Source organism: Fukomys damarensis, unplaced genomic scaffold (genome assembly GCF_012274545.1).
Source record: "Fukomys damarensis isolate Sample0158 unplaced genomic scaffold, DMR_v1.0_HiC HiC_scaffold_1, whole genome shotgun sequence".
Taxonomy (NCBI): Eukaryota; Metazoa; Chordata; class Mammalia; order Rodentia; family Bathyergidae; genus Fukomys; species Fukomys damarensis.
The window spans coordinates 38,386,387-38,400,308 of record NW_022900913.1 but is presented as its reverse complement, the minus strand read 5'-3'; the positions used below and the strand labels follow the sequence as shown (position 1 = coordinate 38,400,308).

Here is a 13,922-nt window from a genome sequence, read left to right as displayed (position 1 = left end):
CCTTCCTCCTTTCTATTACTATTATTTAAACTACATTTCAAGTACCAAACATTTTTTCTTCCTTATACAGTGTTCTTTTTGATCAGACAAAAGATAGAATTATAAATAAAGTTGCATTTATGCCATTTTTTATTTACTTATATAGTTGCCCTAGTACTGCTCTTCATTTGATTATGTGGAAATGAGTTACTCATTGGTTTATCCATGTCAGCCTAGAGGGTAGCCTATTACCTTTCTTGTAAAGTAGGTCTGTTAGAATTCTTCCTTTCATGTAAAAAGGAAAACATGTTTTAATTTTCCTTTATTTTTAAACGTGAGTTTTACTGAATTACAGAATTCTTGATTGACATTCTTTTTACTTCCACTCATAAATTTATTGTTCCTTTTTTTTGTTTTTCATTATTTCTTTTTTATTTTTTAAAATGAGATAGAAAAAATTACTAACTGGCACATGTAGCAATTGAGTTATTGCTCTACCTAAAATGCAGCTCTCCAGAGGAAGAAGGCAGTGGTGAGTATCGTGATGTATCACAACAGAGGCACGGATGTATCAGCAAATGCTGTGGACGGATTGTTATCTGAAGGACTCTCTCATCCATAGATTCCTCAAACCTGGAGAAGATCCTGAACCTAGTCAGGACCCTGAGGAGACATGGTGAGAAATGATGGCCATGATTAATGAAGTCATTTATCCTTCTAAACTAGGGGAATGATGGCTTTGAAATAAAAATTGCCCTCTTTTGTAATCATTTGTATACTATGAATTCATTTGGCTTCAACATGAAAGCCACCTATGCTTTCCACCAGCTCTTACAGATCATCTTCTCACAGGTCAGCTGCAAAATTGAAAGGTATTCTTCAAGCTGGCCATTGGAGCATCCATACCTTTTTCTATATAAAGGAAATACAGTTACTCTATCCATTTATAGCCCATTATATATTAGTAGAAGAATTCTTTTGTAGCATTATGGTGTAGCCTGAAGGTACTCAACAATCTGTAACAGATCACTATAGATTACATATTTAGCATGAACATAAGAAACCTAATGGGAAACAAGACAAGTATTGGCTACTTGTAACAATTCCAATTGGTCATATACCAAGTACCAGGAAGCAACATTTCTGGGTCAGATTTCTTAAAAGTGTGGACTCCAAGATTAGAAAAAATGGTCTTACATCTATCTTTCCACTTAATATCTCTCTAATCTTGCTTAAACCTTTTCAATTTATTTTCCTCATTTGTGAAATGACACTAATAAAAGTTACACCATTTATTTATGTGTTGAGTTTCACATTGAACAGAAATCTATTGAGGACAGGCCTGATGTTCTTCTGGGTAGCGATGACTAGTAGGATTCATGGAGATGTGACCTAGCCTAACCTCTGGCACAAATTAAATGTTCAACAAGGAGTAGAGGCTACTTGAAAAAGTGTTTTTGTTTTTATTATTACTTTCAAGAGCTGACAGATGGTAAAAAGCCAAATGAGCCATATCAGCTAGATACTGAATGAATACACCAGTTTCTATGCCAACTAAAAAAAAAACAGACATCAAATTCTTTCAAATAATTACTAAGTCTTCCTGTAACTATCTTGCTTTTTTTTGTTTTGAATACTCTCTTTTAAGTAATAACTTCCATTACTTTACCTGTACTTTCAGTCACCACTGTTATGGAACTGTAAACATTAAATTTTACTTTAGGTAATAGAATGCTCTAACAACATTAACCTAAACAATACAGATAATTAATTTTTTTAAATAATAAGAGGTATTGATGGTACGTTTGGAGCAGCTCAGTGAGGTTACAATGATCCAGGTTCTTTCAGTCTTTCCTCTCTTCTCCTTAGTGGATTTGCAGCATTTCCACACATGGTTGCAGTAGGACTCAGGATTCTAAGACTCAGACCCTTCCATAGTAGCATCCTAGGTAGAAAACAAAAGGATGAAGACAAAAATAGAGAAAAGAATGTGTTCCTTATCATATCCACATCTTTAAAATCATCCCACTTTCACTACTACTTCCACTCTAGTTTGCCCATAAATAAATTACATGTGCAATTCTGCTAAACATAATTTTCCCTCGGGGTGTTTTACATCATCATCTAAACTATACCGGCATTCTCTTAGCAAGGAACATAGACAAAATGCTTTTCGAGTTGTGACATAGAGCCTACCAGATGCTGGTGGTTAGTTATTTCCTAGACAAAGTATATTCTGTGCATTTGGGCTCCCACTTCACTGTCATGGTCATCTGGTGGCATAAAGAATGCCCTAAAAGTGGTTGTTACACTGTGTCTTTTCTCTGACTCATGGACACTAATAAATCATGATGGAGCCTCAGGACCCTTGCTTAACTGCTTCAGAAGCTCAGCTCCCTTCTTCCTTTACTCTCTTCCTTTCATCAGGTGCTGACCTTCATCTTTTGTAATCTCTCTTTTAAAATCACAAGTTCTTCAAACCACACCTTCCAACATGAAACCCTCTAACCAATCTGATGTCCCCTGCTGGACAAAGTTCTCTAGAAAAGATTAATTTTGGAAGCCTGATGGGAATATCAAGTGCGGGATCTGGCGTATCCAATATTTATTCTATTTCTGCCCTTCACATGGTATTTTCTTTTAGGTAAACTCAAATATTTTCTCTAGCCATGCTCATGAAATGTCATAAGAAGTCCTTTTTCTGCCTCACCCCCAGACTTCCTCTGGTTCTCTGTGTTTGTCTCTGCATTTTCCCCTTGACCTCAGAAGTCCAAGCAGAGTAGGAGTTGACAGAGTCACTCTGTGCCTGGTAAGAATTGAGCTTTTTTGGCAAGCCTTGAGAAATGGATGTATTGTAGGTTTTACTTGCCAATGGCAAGAGGAATTTATTGATCATAGGTAGTAGCCAATAACTGGGGGAAAAGTCAGTAGCTGTAGCGTTGTGGAATATTGAAAGGCTGATTAGCCACAGAATTTTCTGCTCTTCTGGTAGTAGCAAAATCATCAGATTTTTTAAAATCGAATGAAGACTCTACATACTTATATCTCTCCTGAGAGCTTTCAAATTTTGTGCTTAGTTAACAATCTAAGAAGTGATTAAAATTTCTTTACTATTGTTCTAAGAATCTTGAAAATGATATCACCTAATGTATAAAATTTGCAAAATCCCCAGATATTTACTTAGGCCAGCACATCTTTTTCGAAGCTCTAGTGGTTACAGTAATCATTGTTTCACCGTTGAATTACTCACTTTGGCCATTTGTCAGTTGCTGCATTTATTCGTAATTTTAAGTACCCTGAAAGCATTGTTAGTACCTAGCTTGAATTTTTAGAATGGGATTCTGCAAACTGTGACAAGAATCAGTATATCTAGTTGCCAAAAATTTAGCCTGATTCTCTCTACAAGTGCTACCCAGGCATGTATTGATAATAGTAAATTTAATGGAAACCAAGAGCAGAAAATATTAATAATCAAGACATGAATTTGGTATAATTTCTTACATGTTTTATCAGAATTTACTATTATTTCTTGCTGTAGTGTGAAATTTTTTACTGTCATAGTAGAATTGCCAGAGCCTCATGGAAAACAATATATATGCATAACTAAAGACATTTATTTAATAAAGTAATTTGGAATCTTCATTAGATTCTGGCTTCTGTGGGAGCAATTGTATGCAGTGAAGTCATTCTGTCTAGACAAAATCTATTTGATTTTCTAACCCCAAGTCGAACAAATCACTTATCTAGAGATCTAGGTTTGTTCTACAATATCCAGTATGGTTAGTTGCACCTGGGCAATTTTGACTTGACACAACCATGTATTCTAACTTCATCTCTACCTTGTTGCCATTATGATGACAATTTAGCCCAACATCTAGGCTATCTAGAAATTTGATAATGTAATCTTGTTAGTTAGTTGATGTTTTTTTTTTTGACATCTGTCTTGATACATTGTGTTACTTTTGAAATTGGCACTAACTGAATTAAAATATATTTTTACATGGTTACAATAAGATGGAGGTTTAAATGGTAATAAAGATATTCTTAATATCCATTTAGTTAACAAATGTTTTGATGTAGGAATTTAAATATCATGGAAGAATATTGAGCTGATGTACAAAAATAATACCTAAAGTGAATGAAGGTAACTATATGTTTTAATGATTATAATTTATTTTCATGTTATACATTACAATGTGGACATTACTGTAGCATTCTGAAATTGTCAACTCTTGTTTTTGATGTGTTTTAATGAAGCCAAGACTTTAAACGTTTTTTTTCATAAGGAATGATTCTAGGAAGATTTTGTCCACACATGAAGCTGCTGTCAGTAATTTGCGGTCCACATTGCAAAGGTTTAATTTTCTGCTTAAGATTTTCTAAAACTCTATTTTTATGCACTAAAACAAGTTTTTCTCAATATTTTTTTCTATCATGAGAGTTTGGTGTATATGTATGTCTTTTCCCAAGTCCATTTATTTATTTGTGTGCTATTGTTTTCAGTTTTATTTGTTGTTGTTCCCTAATATTTGGAAATTAGATTCTTCCTAATTAAAATTATATATAATGTACAGTGATTTTTAAATCATATTTCCCAAGCATGAAGTGGGACCATGCTTCTGAGGAATATAATCAAATTTCAGCATTCTTTTGCCTTTTCACTTACAGTGTATTTGATAGTTTTTACCCATCTCACCGATATTCAATATTTAATATTTGTTGATTTTATTTTGTTCTGTTTGACAGAAAAATGTATTTGACAGTTATTATTTAAGAAAGTTTTATATTTTAGGTCATGGATTTGAGGTAGTGTTAGTTTTTCTGGTAGGAGAAGGAAAGATAGTGAATAGTAGAATCAGACAAGCTTGTCAGAATTTGCCCACTATTTATAATCTCCACAGGCTCACTGAAGATTGAAGTACTATATTTAGATGTCAGTAATATCACTGCCACATTTTAATATTATTCTCCAATTGGATGTGAGTACAATAGAAATTAACATATATTCAATGCTGCTTCTTACGGTAGATTAAAGGCTTTCTGAATGCTTCTTATAATTTAATCAAAATATTTCAAAAATAATTGTATAAAGTATATTTTATATTGCAAATTTCTATTTATATCATTGTAGCAATTACTAAGGTAATATGAAACCATAAATATTGATTATCAGATTACTATTTTAGTTTATGGAGTTATCACCTAATCTAGACGATTGATAGTCAAAGCAATATTATTTTTATTCAGTATGCTGTTAAATCATCTTTTGCTAAATAGCACCTTGATTTTTTTGCATCCATAGAATTAAGTTTCCAATTTTTTCATAACAAGACATTTGATAATTGAATTCTATTCTTTTGTTTTGTAGCATAGTAGCGTTGGAAGACACAGACAATAGTCCAGTGCACAGAATCAAATGTAGTATTCTTCACTTATTTATTCCAAAAGAGGGCAGCAGAAGGCTGTTTTACATAAATCTTCTTATGTGTGCTTATGTCTTCTGGTCAGTGTTTGTTTTTGAATAGACCAGATCACTTTTAAAATATTCTATGCCTTTCTTCCACCCAAAATAAAAAACAAAAAGAAATACATGACAACAGAAATTGCTGTGCAAATATTTAGAGGGAAGAAAACCGTGTTCATAACTAAAGTAGGACATTTAAGATGTCAAAGGGCAAAAGTCTTTTAGATGCTATGGTTTTCTTTGTCTCACTTTTATCAAATTCCATTAAAACTGAAATAAAACTGTTTTCTCATTCATTTATTCTGTGTTCCTGCCACTAAAATACATATCACTGATAATTTTTATTGGACTTACATAAAGCATGAACATTGCTTTGTGCTATTAAATGATTAATAATTTTTAATAGAGTGAATACAATTCTAAACAAAATGTTGGCAATGAAATGAGGAAAACCTTTTGACTGAGAAATTAGGCAAATGTCATTTAGGTGCACTGATGCCCAGTTTAATGCTAATTTGCAGCACGCTTGTGCATTCTCACTGTGTCGATTCTCTCCTAAAATAAACATTCAGACCTCAACTGGCACCAAAAGAAACAGCAGAAGATTTATTTTTTTCTCTTACTCACATTTTATGCCTCAAATTCCTATTCTTCAGCTTTTTGAGAATTGTCCTTTTCAATAAAATGGCTAACTTAAAAATATATTGAACATGTAGTTAGTTAGCTTCCTAATCTTCAGGTTGAAACTAATGAAAAGTGGGAAAATGAGAGGTGCAAAAATCAGAAAATGATAGCTGTCTTTGAGTTTCTGAGGAGAACAAGAATTGTACATTCATGGAGTGATACTTTCAGAGGAATGGAGTTCAAGATTGAAAAGGGAGAGCATTGTGCTGAAGTACTGTAGTCTTCTTGACCAGGGTAACATATGCAGTTGCCCATAATGTCAATAAAATGAAAAAAAATTACATATTAAAAATTCTATTATTGATTTAATTTTTATTTTTACTTTACCAGTATTTTAAAATAATCTTTTATTTTATAACTAACCACATCCCATTTACTCATAACATAAAAATTGATCCACAGACTGAACAGCTCCTGCTTCAAGTATTGCTTACAAAGTGATGGTATGCTACCTAGCACATAGTAAATATTCCTCATTTTTAAACTATCATCTTTTGCCCAGACTTAGATGTTCACTTTCACAACTCACCTTGCAGAGTGTTTCTTGACAATTATGTAGCACGTTAGTGAGAAAGAACGAAATAGAATAACTGTGAGGTGGCAGGTGTTTTTGCACAGCCTGAAGCATGTATAGTTATAGAAATCACTTATTGAGTACATATTATAAGAAGCGAGGCCATGGGAATGGGGAAAAATATGAACCAAGATAGATTATATAAAGGTGCAAATTTCCAATGATGAATGCCATTATACTGTATACCTAAACTGTACCAATAAAATTAATTTGAAAAAAAATACATAAGTGGTAAAGAAAGAAGGCGTTATGCTAAGTGCATTCTATGCACTGAATCCACAGAAGTGGGGCTCAATAGTAGGTAAATCCTCCTTATAATGAAAAGACTCACAGATCACCAAAACTTTTAGTTTAAGAGGAATTAGTTCCATGAAACAATATTCTCCCCAGTCTCATCTTTCTATACTGCCTTGCTCACTGTCTGGGTTTTTACTCCACTTCAGTTGCTTAGTGCCTTCTCACTTTTCTTACTATGTTCAACATATTACTATTTTCAACATATGTTCCTAGGAAAGGATCAATGTTTAGCATTTTACTACTTAGTACAAATTTAAGCCTTTATATTGCTTTCTCCATTATCTATACAGTCCTGGTATTGTGGGTTGAAAGTTCTCTCATCAAATAAAGGAGGTTCTGAAACCAGTCAAGAGGTGGGAGACATACTGGATAGCTCTGCCAGTGAGATTGCGGGGGGGGCAAAGTGCTCTCTCAGGGTCTTTGAGTCTCAACTTATGTGCAATTAATCTTAAAATAGTGAATGATTACACAACTTAGGCCTATTAGCCTAGAGTACAGTACATGCTTGGTGTGTGTGTGTGTGTGTGTGTGTGTGTGTGTTTGTGTGTGCATGCTGAGGATTAAGCTAAGGGGTTCACCCATATTAAGCATATGCTCTGCCACTGAACTATACCTTTGGCCTTTAATAAATGCTGAAGAGTAACAAGTACACACTAGATAATTCACATGTATGGACTAGTTGAGTCCACAAAACAATTCTATGAAGTAAATACTGTTCTTTTTATTTTACAGCAAGAAAGCCTGAAGCAGACATTAGTTAGGAACCTTGCCCAAAGATGGCAGAAGGAATATGATGAAACTTGACAGTCTTCAGAGTCTAATACTATTAACTATCTGTTTTCTATTTCTGTGTCTCTTTTCTCCATTTCTGTTCTCTGAAAATTTATCTATCTTTGTTATTGTTTAAGTTTCCACCTTGTCTAAAGATTATCACCTTATTTCTAGGTCATGACTTACTAGTTAGGATGCAAAATTTTAATTTTATACCAAATTGCTGCAGTATTTACAAGTATCAACATCATGCATATTTCCCAATTCTCAACCTCAAATATCAAACTAAATTTATCTTATCACCTTAACCATTTTTCTCTTTCTTATTATGTATTTGAAAATTTTATGATTTATCAACCTAGTAAATGTAAATATCTAAAGTTGCTCTTAATTGTTCCTAGTACCTCCCCTTTATTTGACAACCAAGTGTTATGGTTTATATCTAGATGTCCCACTAAAGCCACAACCGTTCAAAGGTGGAGCTTTTGGAAGGGAATTGAACTCAAGGGCTTATAGAGGACTTGCTGTTAGAAGGTGTAATATGGATCAGAAGTGAGTGACATGACCCCAAGGATTTATCTCACTCCGGGATTTGTCCTTCAGCTCTCTCTGCTTCCCTGCCACTGCGTCACGAGTAGCTTTCCTCTGTAGTGCACCTCTGCCTTGTCATTTTGCCTTGGAACCAGCCAATCGAAATGTGAAATAAAATAAAACTCTCCTCCATTAAGTTGTGGATGTCAGTTATTGAATCTCAGCAACTAAGTGACTAAAAAGTCAAGTATTCTCCTTGAATACTTTTAAAGTCATCCTTTTCCCTCTCCACCTCTACAGCGGACATCTTTATTCAAACTTTCAGCCTGTGTCACCTGGATGTTTGCATAACCATTTTAGTTGCTATTATTTCTACTTGTCTTTCCCACACGAATTATTTTACAGTCTATCACTATTGTTTTTTATCCCTTGAAAACTAGCCATCCATATTTTGCCATGGCTTACAAGATAAACTCTCTGGCAGCTTATGAATCCTCCTAGGAAGCAATGAGTTCTCTCATCACCACCACCCTCTGGCTCTTCTCCCACCGATGTGATTCTCCTGCCCAACACATCTCTCTTACATCTTTCAGTACCTTACATCTCTCAGCACCTTCTCTGGACCAGGGGTCATATTCTTCCTTTGACTCATCTTTATCCTGTTGGAAAATTAATTTATCTTTCCACAGCCCTACAGAAATTTCATGGCTTATTTCCCTGACACCCAACAGGGTTGAATTAGTGCAATTTCACGACATTTGAAATATTCTTTTAAATATCTGATGTTTACTTTTGGAAATTTGATAAAACAGAAACATACAAGAAATTAGGAAGAATAATCAATAAATGGCGGGGCCACCAATAAAACAGATAAACTAGATTCTGATGATTTCATGAAAGCTACCTGGATGCGTTTCTTCACTGTACCTGCTGCCTCCCATCAAATTTGGGCACTATGTTGAATTAGTGTTAGCATTTTTAAAATCTTAAAATAGTGTAACTGAAAATATTTGTATCTGTAGCAATATAATGCATGTTTCTGTTTTTGAGCTTTATTCAAATGGGAGCATATATATTTAGCTACTGCCCACAACTTTTTCTTGCTTGATGCTGCATTTCTATGATTCCTCATGGTAATGGGTTGGAGGCTCAGAGTAATTATTTTTACAGATGCATTTTGTTCTATTTTTAAAGTATTTCACATTTATTTACATATTTTGCAGATGAACATTTAAGTTCTTTCAATTATTTCATATAATGTTGCTCTAAGCAGTTTTGAGTACACCATGGATAAAAATGTGCAAGAACTTAGAGTATGGTGCTTCAGTGTAAGAATATATGCCTATTTCACTCTAGAAGAAAAAGAAATCATTTCCAAAATGTATGCTGTCAATATGCACTCCCACCAATAGTGTGGATTTCTTTAATATCATGTAAAGTGTAGATGCTGATGTCCTTCAGTGAACAGTGAACCTTCAAAGTGATGGACTCTATGATGTTTCATTTTCCCCATCATCAGTTTAAATACCTAGCCCAGTGCTTGGTACAAGTAGGTACACAATGTATGTGAAATGAATGATTTAGGCACTTGTAAGGCAAAACAGTGTACATAAAATGAGAGGTAGGAAAAGTGAAAATATCATTTATTTTTTAATTTAAAGGCATGATTAATTTTAGCCTCAGAGGCCCTTATGTTTGTTTCTTTTTTAGTGAAATGGTGCTAAAAGCAGTGGACTGTACTAAAACTTGTCTTGGCTTTTGCAAAGGATTATTTTTTTTAATTGAGTTTATTGGTACATTTTAGGTATACAGCACAGTTACATTCATCATTGGGATCTTGTACCTTCACACGACAGGTCTTGGTTCTCATTTTTTCCCCTTGTCCCTTCCTTCCCTTCACCCCCTCCTCCCCCTTTACAAACATTTTATTTCCATTTTTTCATTTTCTCATATTTTTTCTTTCCCTTATTACCTTTCCCCTACCCTTTCCACTTTCCCTACACTTTAGCCCTTTTCTTCCCATTTCCCAATGTCAGTTATCTCATTAGGATCTTATGTACTATTACAGTTTATTCACACCAGAGAAACTATTCGGCATTTACACGTGACTTATTTATTTCACTTAGGAGTATTCATTCATAGGAAAATGGATACATATTACAAAGGATTATTTTTAAATATTTAATAATTTACATTAGACAGCCATTAGTATTGTGAATATTTGATACCATTTATTATATACTGTCTTCATTCAGAAGCAATATTTATATTACCTGTTGTTCAGAAAACCCTATTATATTTTGTGGAATTCTTTTATGTAAATGTGTGCTTTTTATATTTTCTTTTTATTATGCTTCTTTATGACTTTATAAAGAATATAATGTGGGTTAAAGAAAAAGTGCTCAGTATTTATAGAACTTTCTTGGGTTGGGGATTTAGCTCAGTGGTGCCACTGCCTGACTCACAAGCACAAGGTCCTGAGTTTGATCCCCACTATCCCCCCAAAAAATAGAATTTTCTTTTCCACAAACATACTTCTACAAAAATATTAGTATAGTACTTTTCATAAAAACCTTGTGAATTACAAGATTTAATGAGATTTACTCATTAGACCTATTTAGTTGATGAGGAAACGAAGGCATGGGTAAATAGTCTGCTTTGCTTATGTAGCTTTTGTGATGTTGGTCTGATAGTCTATTAATACCAGCACCTTAAAAAGAAGATTTTCTTAAATTTATATTGCTAGATAAATGTTTTACTGAGTATTCTATAATCACTCCATTACGGACCATCTTCTACGGGTGCAATTACATACTGATTTTCATTTGCTTTTATCTAAAATGTGTTCTTATGACCTTTCCTTATATATGTTGAGGTCTCCTTTTTTTTTAAGATATTTTAAATTCCTAAACAGTAATAGATATTTTATTTCCTTCCTGTTCACTTGTAGTATATATATACCGGGCATGCCTTCAAATACATTGGTTTTGTGAGAAATAGAATTGGGGATTTTCCATACATTGTGAATAGAATTTAAATCTACTCAAATGAAAAGACTGAAATATTTGACCATCTTGTGGAGAAAGTGCTCCTAGAAAATCCCCCAGTTTCTAAGTGGCAAAGAAGAGAGATCAAGTTTTTTCAACTGAGCCATACTTTTGCAAGATTTTATTTTCTGGAAGCACTAATGCTTTTCATTTTCACTTGAAATTGTCTTTGATTAATATTTAAATAATGTATACAGTAGCCTTTACTAAGGCTAACTGTGAAATTGAATGCTTCATAATAGGAAATTTCAAATATTTGCAGAGCCATTTTGTCAGCAGTTTTTGTGCTATTTCAAAGGTCAGTGTCTAATGGGATTAAGTTGGATAATGAAATAATAAACTGAGATCTGGATCCATGGTTTGTTGCCTGTGGAGTACTTCTTTGATGAATATAAATGAAGAGTATCTTGTGGATATGAGTAGAAGTCACCATGCTGGTGCACATGGAATTTCTGTTATGTCAGCAACTTGGCATGAAACATGCTCAGATAGAGGAGTGAATTAATATAAGAAGACTGACAAAGGTTTGCTCTAGTAGAATAGAAAAAAATCATCATAATTTCTAGCAATAGACTTCAAAATAATGAAAAAAACCAATTAAAACAAAAATAATGGCTAAAATCAATCTTTACTTTTCTTACTAGAATGTAATGTGGGCTAATTCTTTGACCAATAATTTACATAGCTATGTGCTTTGCTTTCCTTATAGAAGTTGCCTATTTTTTTCTTTCTATATAATAGGAATTAGTGCTATGTTTATAGTGTCTTGCTCTAGTTTACCCTAAGATTTCCTTGTTAGTGTCTGTTTGTCTCTAAAAATTATCATTTGCATGCATATAATTTCTTCTTTTTAATAAAAAATAAGGGTATCATTAAGGCTATTTGAATTATGAGGAGCAAAAAAAATCCACTTATTATCACCTCATATCGTTATTGTGCACTTTTTGTGTGTGTGGTATATGTAATAGTTGTAGTAAAAATGTATATTTGTATGTATTTTTTCACTAAACTTTTGCCAGGCTTTTTATGATTTAACTGTTAATGAAGTCTAAAATAGTACATCTAGCATAATTTTTATTTTTTATTTTTAGGTAATGTGCATTGAGCATAATTTTATTATTATTATTATTATTCACAGTGCTAGTGCATCAGACATAGAGTCTTGCACATACATGCTGGGCAAGAGCTCTGCCACTAAGGTACACTCCTAGTCAGTAGAGTAATTTTTAAATGCTTTTATCATTATTTATTACTAGCTATTTGTTTCTTACCTTTTCTGAAATGTCTTATTCTTCATCTCCACTGCATCCCAAAACATGCTTATTCATTAGAAGCTTTTGTTAGATAATAAGGTGACATAGAAAAAGTCTTTTTCAAAAACATATTCCATATTCTTGTAAAGAACTCTTATCTTTCAATATTCTCTGTCCTCATCATCTCCTTTATAATCACTTACATCAAGCTGTCCACCTGCCTGTACCAAAAAGAGGCATATGACAAAACATTAGTATTTCAAGAAGCATTAAAGAATAAACTTTTATAGATAAGTATAAGGGCTAATTTTCTAATGAATTCTAGATATGATGCTCTCCTGGTAGCTAAATTGTTTAAGATCAGATAACTTTATAATAACTAGAAAATAATCCTGTGCAGGCAACTTCACTGTCTCTCCTCAGGGTTAGTCAGAATCCTTCTACCTGCAGTCTGGTCATAGAATGTAAAAAACTTGACTTTAATAATGAGCTGAGGAGCTGGGGATTGAACTCCTGGTGCTGTGTCTGCCTCAGCGGTGCAAGGTCCGCCTCAGCGGTGCAAGGTCCTGAGTTCAATCCCCAGCACAAAAAACAAAAAAACAACAACAAAAAAAACCCCAAAAATCAAAAAACAAAAACCAAAAAACCAAAAACCAAAAAACAAACATTAATTGTATTCTTGGGCTAGAGGTTTAGCTCAGTGGCACCATGCCTGCCTTGCAAGTGCAAGGTCATGAGTTTTATACCTGGTAAAAAAAAAAAAAAAAAAAAAAAAAAAAAAAAATCTGAAAAAAGCTTGGGATGCTCTGGCTTTTATAATGAGTTATCTAGAAACGTAACACACAATTTTTACAGGTTGTAAAAATATCCCAGTTAAATTTAATGTACATGGGAGTTATATAGGGTATGAAGGGTTATCTTTTTAGAATAAGAAATTTACATAAAATAAATACCACTTAAATTGCATTTATTTAGTATTCTTTATGGGACCCTTATAAGTGGTATAATTTTACTGACAACCAACTTATATTTTATTAAGCATGTAATGGTTCTTTAGATGAATGTTGATTTAATATAAAATTTTTCTTTTGAGTGTGAATAGGCTTAACTTTTTTTTTTTGTTTTGTTTTGATTTGTTTTTTGAGACAGGGTCTCTATGTAGTTGAGACTGATCAGGAACTTACTATGCAGCCCAGGCTGGTCTTGAACTCACTGCAATCCTCCTGCCTCAGCCTCCCGAGTACTGGGATTACAGGCATGTGCCACCATGCCCAGCTAGTTTAACTAGTTTTTATGTATTTTCACTGAGCAGTGACTCATGA

General features: G+C 33.5%; 1 long non-coding RNA gene across 1 annotated transcript; it reads right to left on the bottom strand.

Annotated features, from left to right (window-relative positions):
• Positions 1 to 512: 512 nt before the first annotated feature.
• LOC109118650 lies at positions 513 to 12,703 on the bottom strand. The gene is made up of 3 exons (XR_002026033.1): positions 12,619 to 12,703; positions 1,783 to 1,924; positions 513 to 642 (listed from the first exon to the last, which is right to left on the bottom strand). It is a non-coding gene; the product is annotated as an uncharacterized LOC109118650 (long non-coding RNA).
• Positions 12,704 to 13,922: the final 1,219 nt, after the last annotated feature.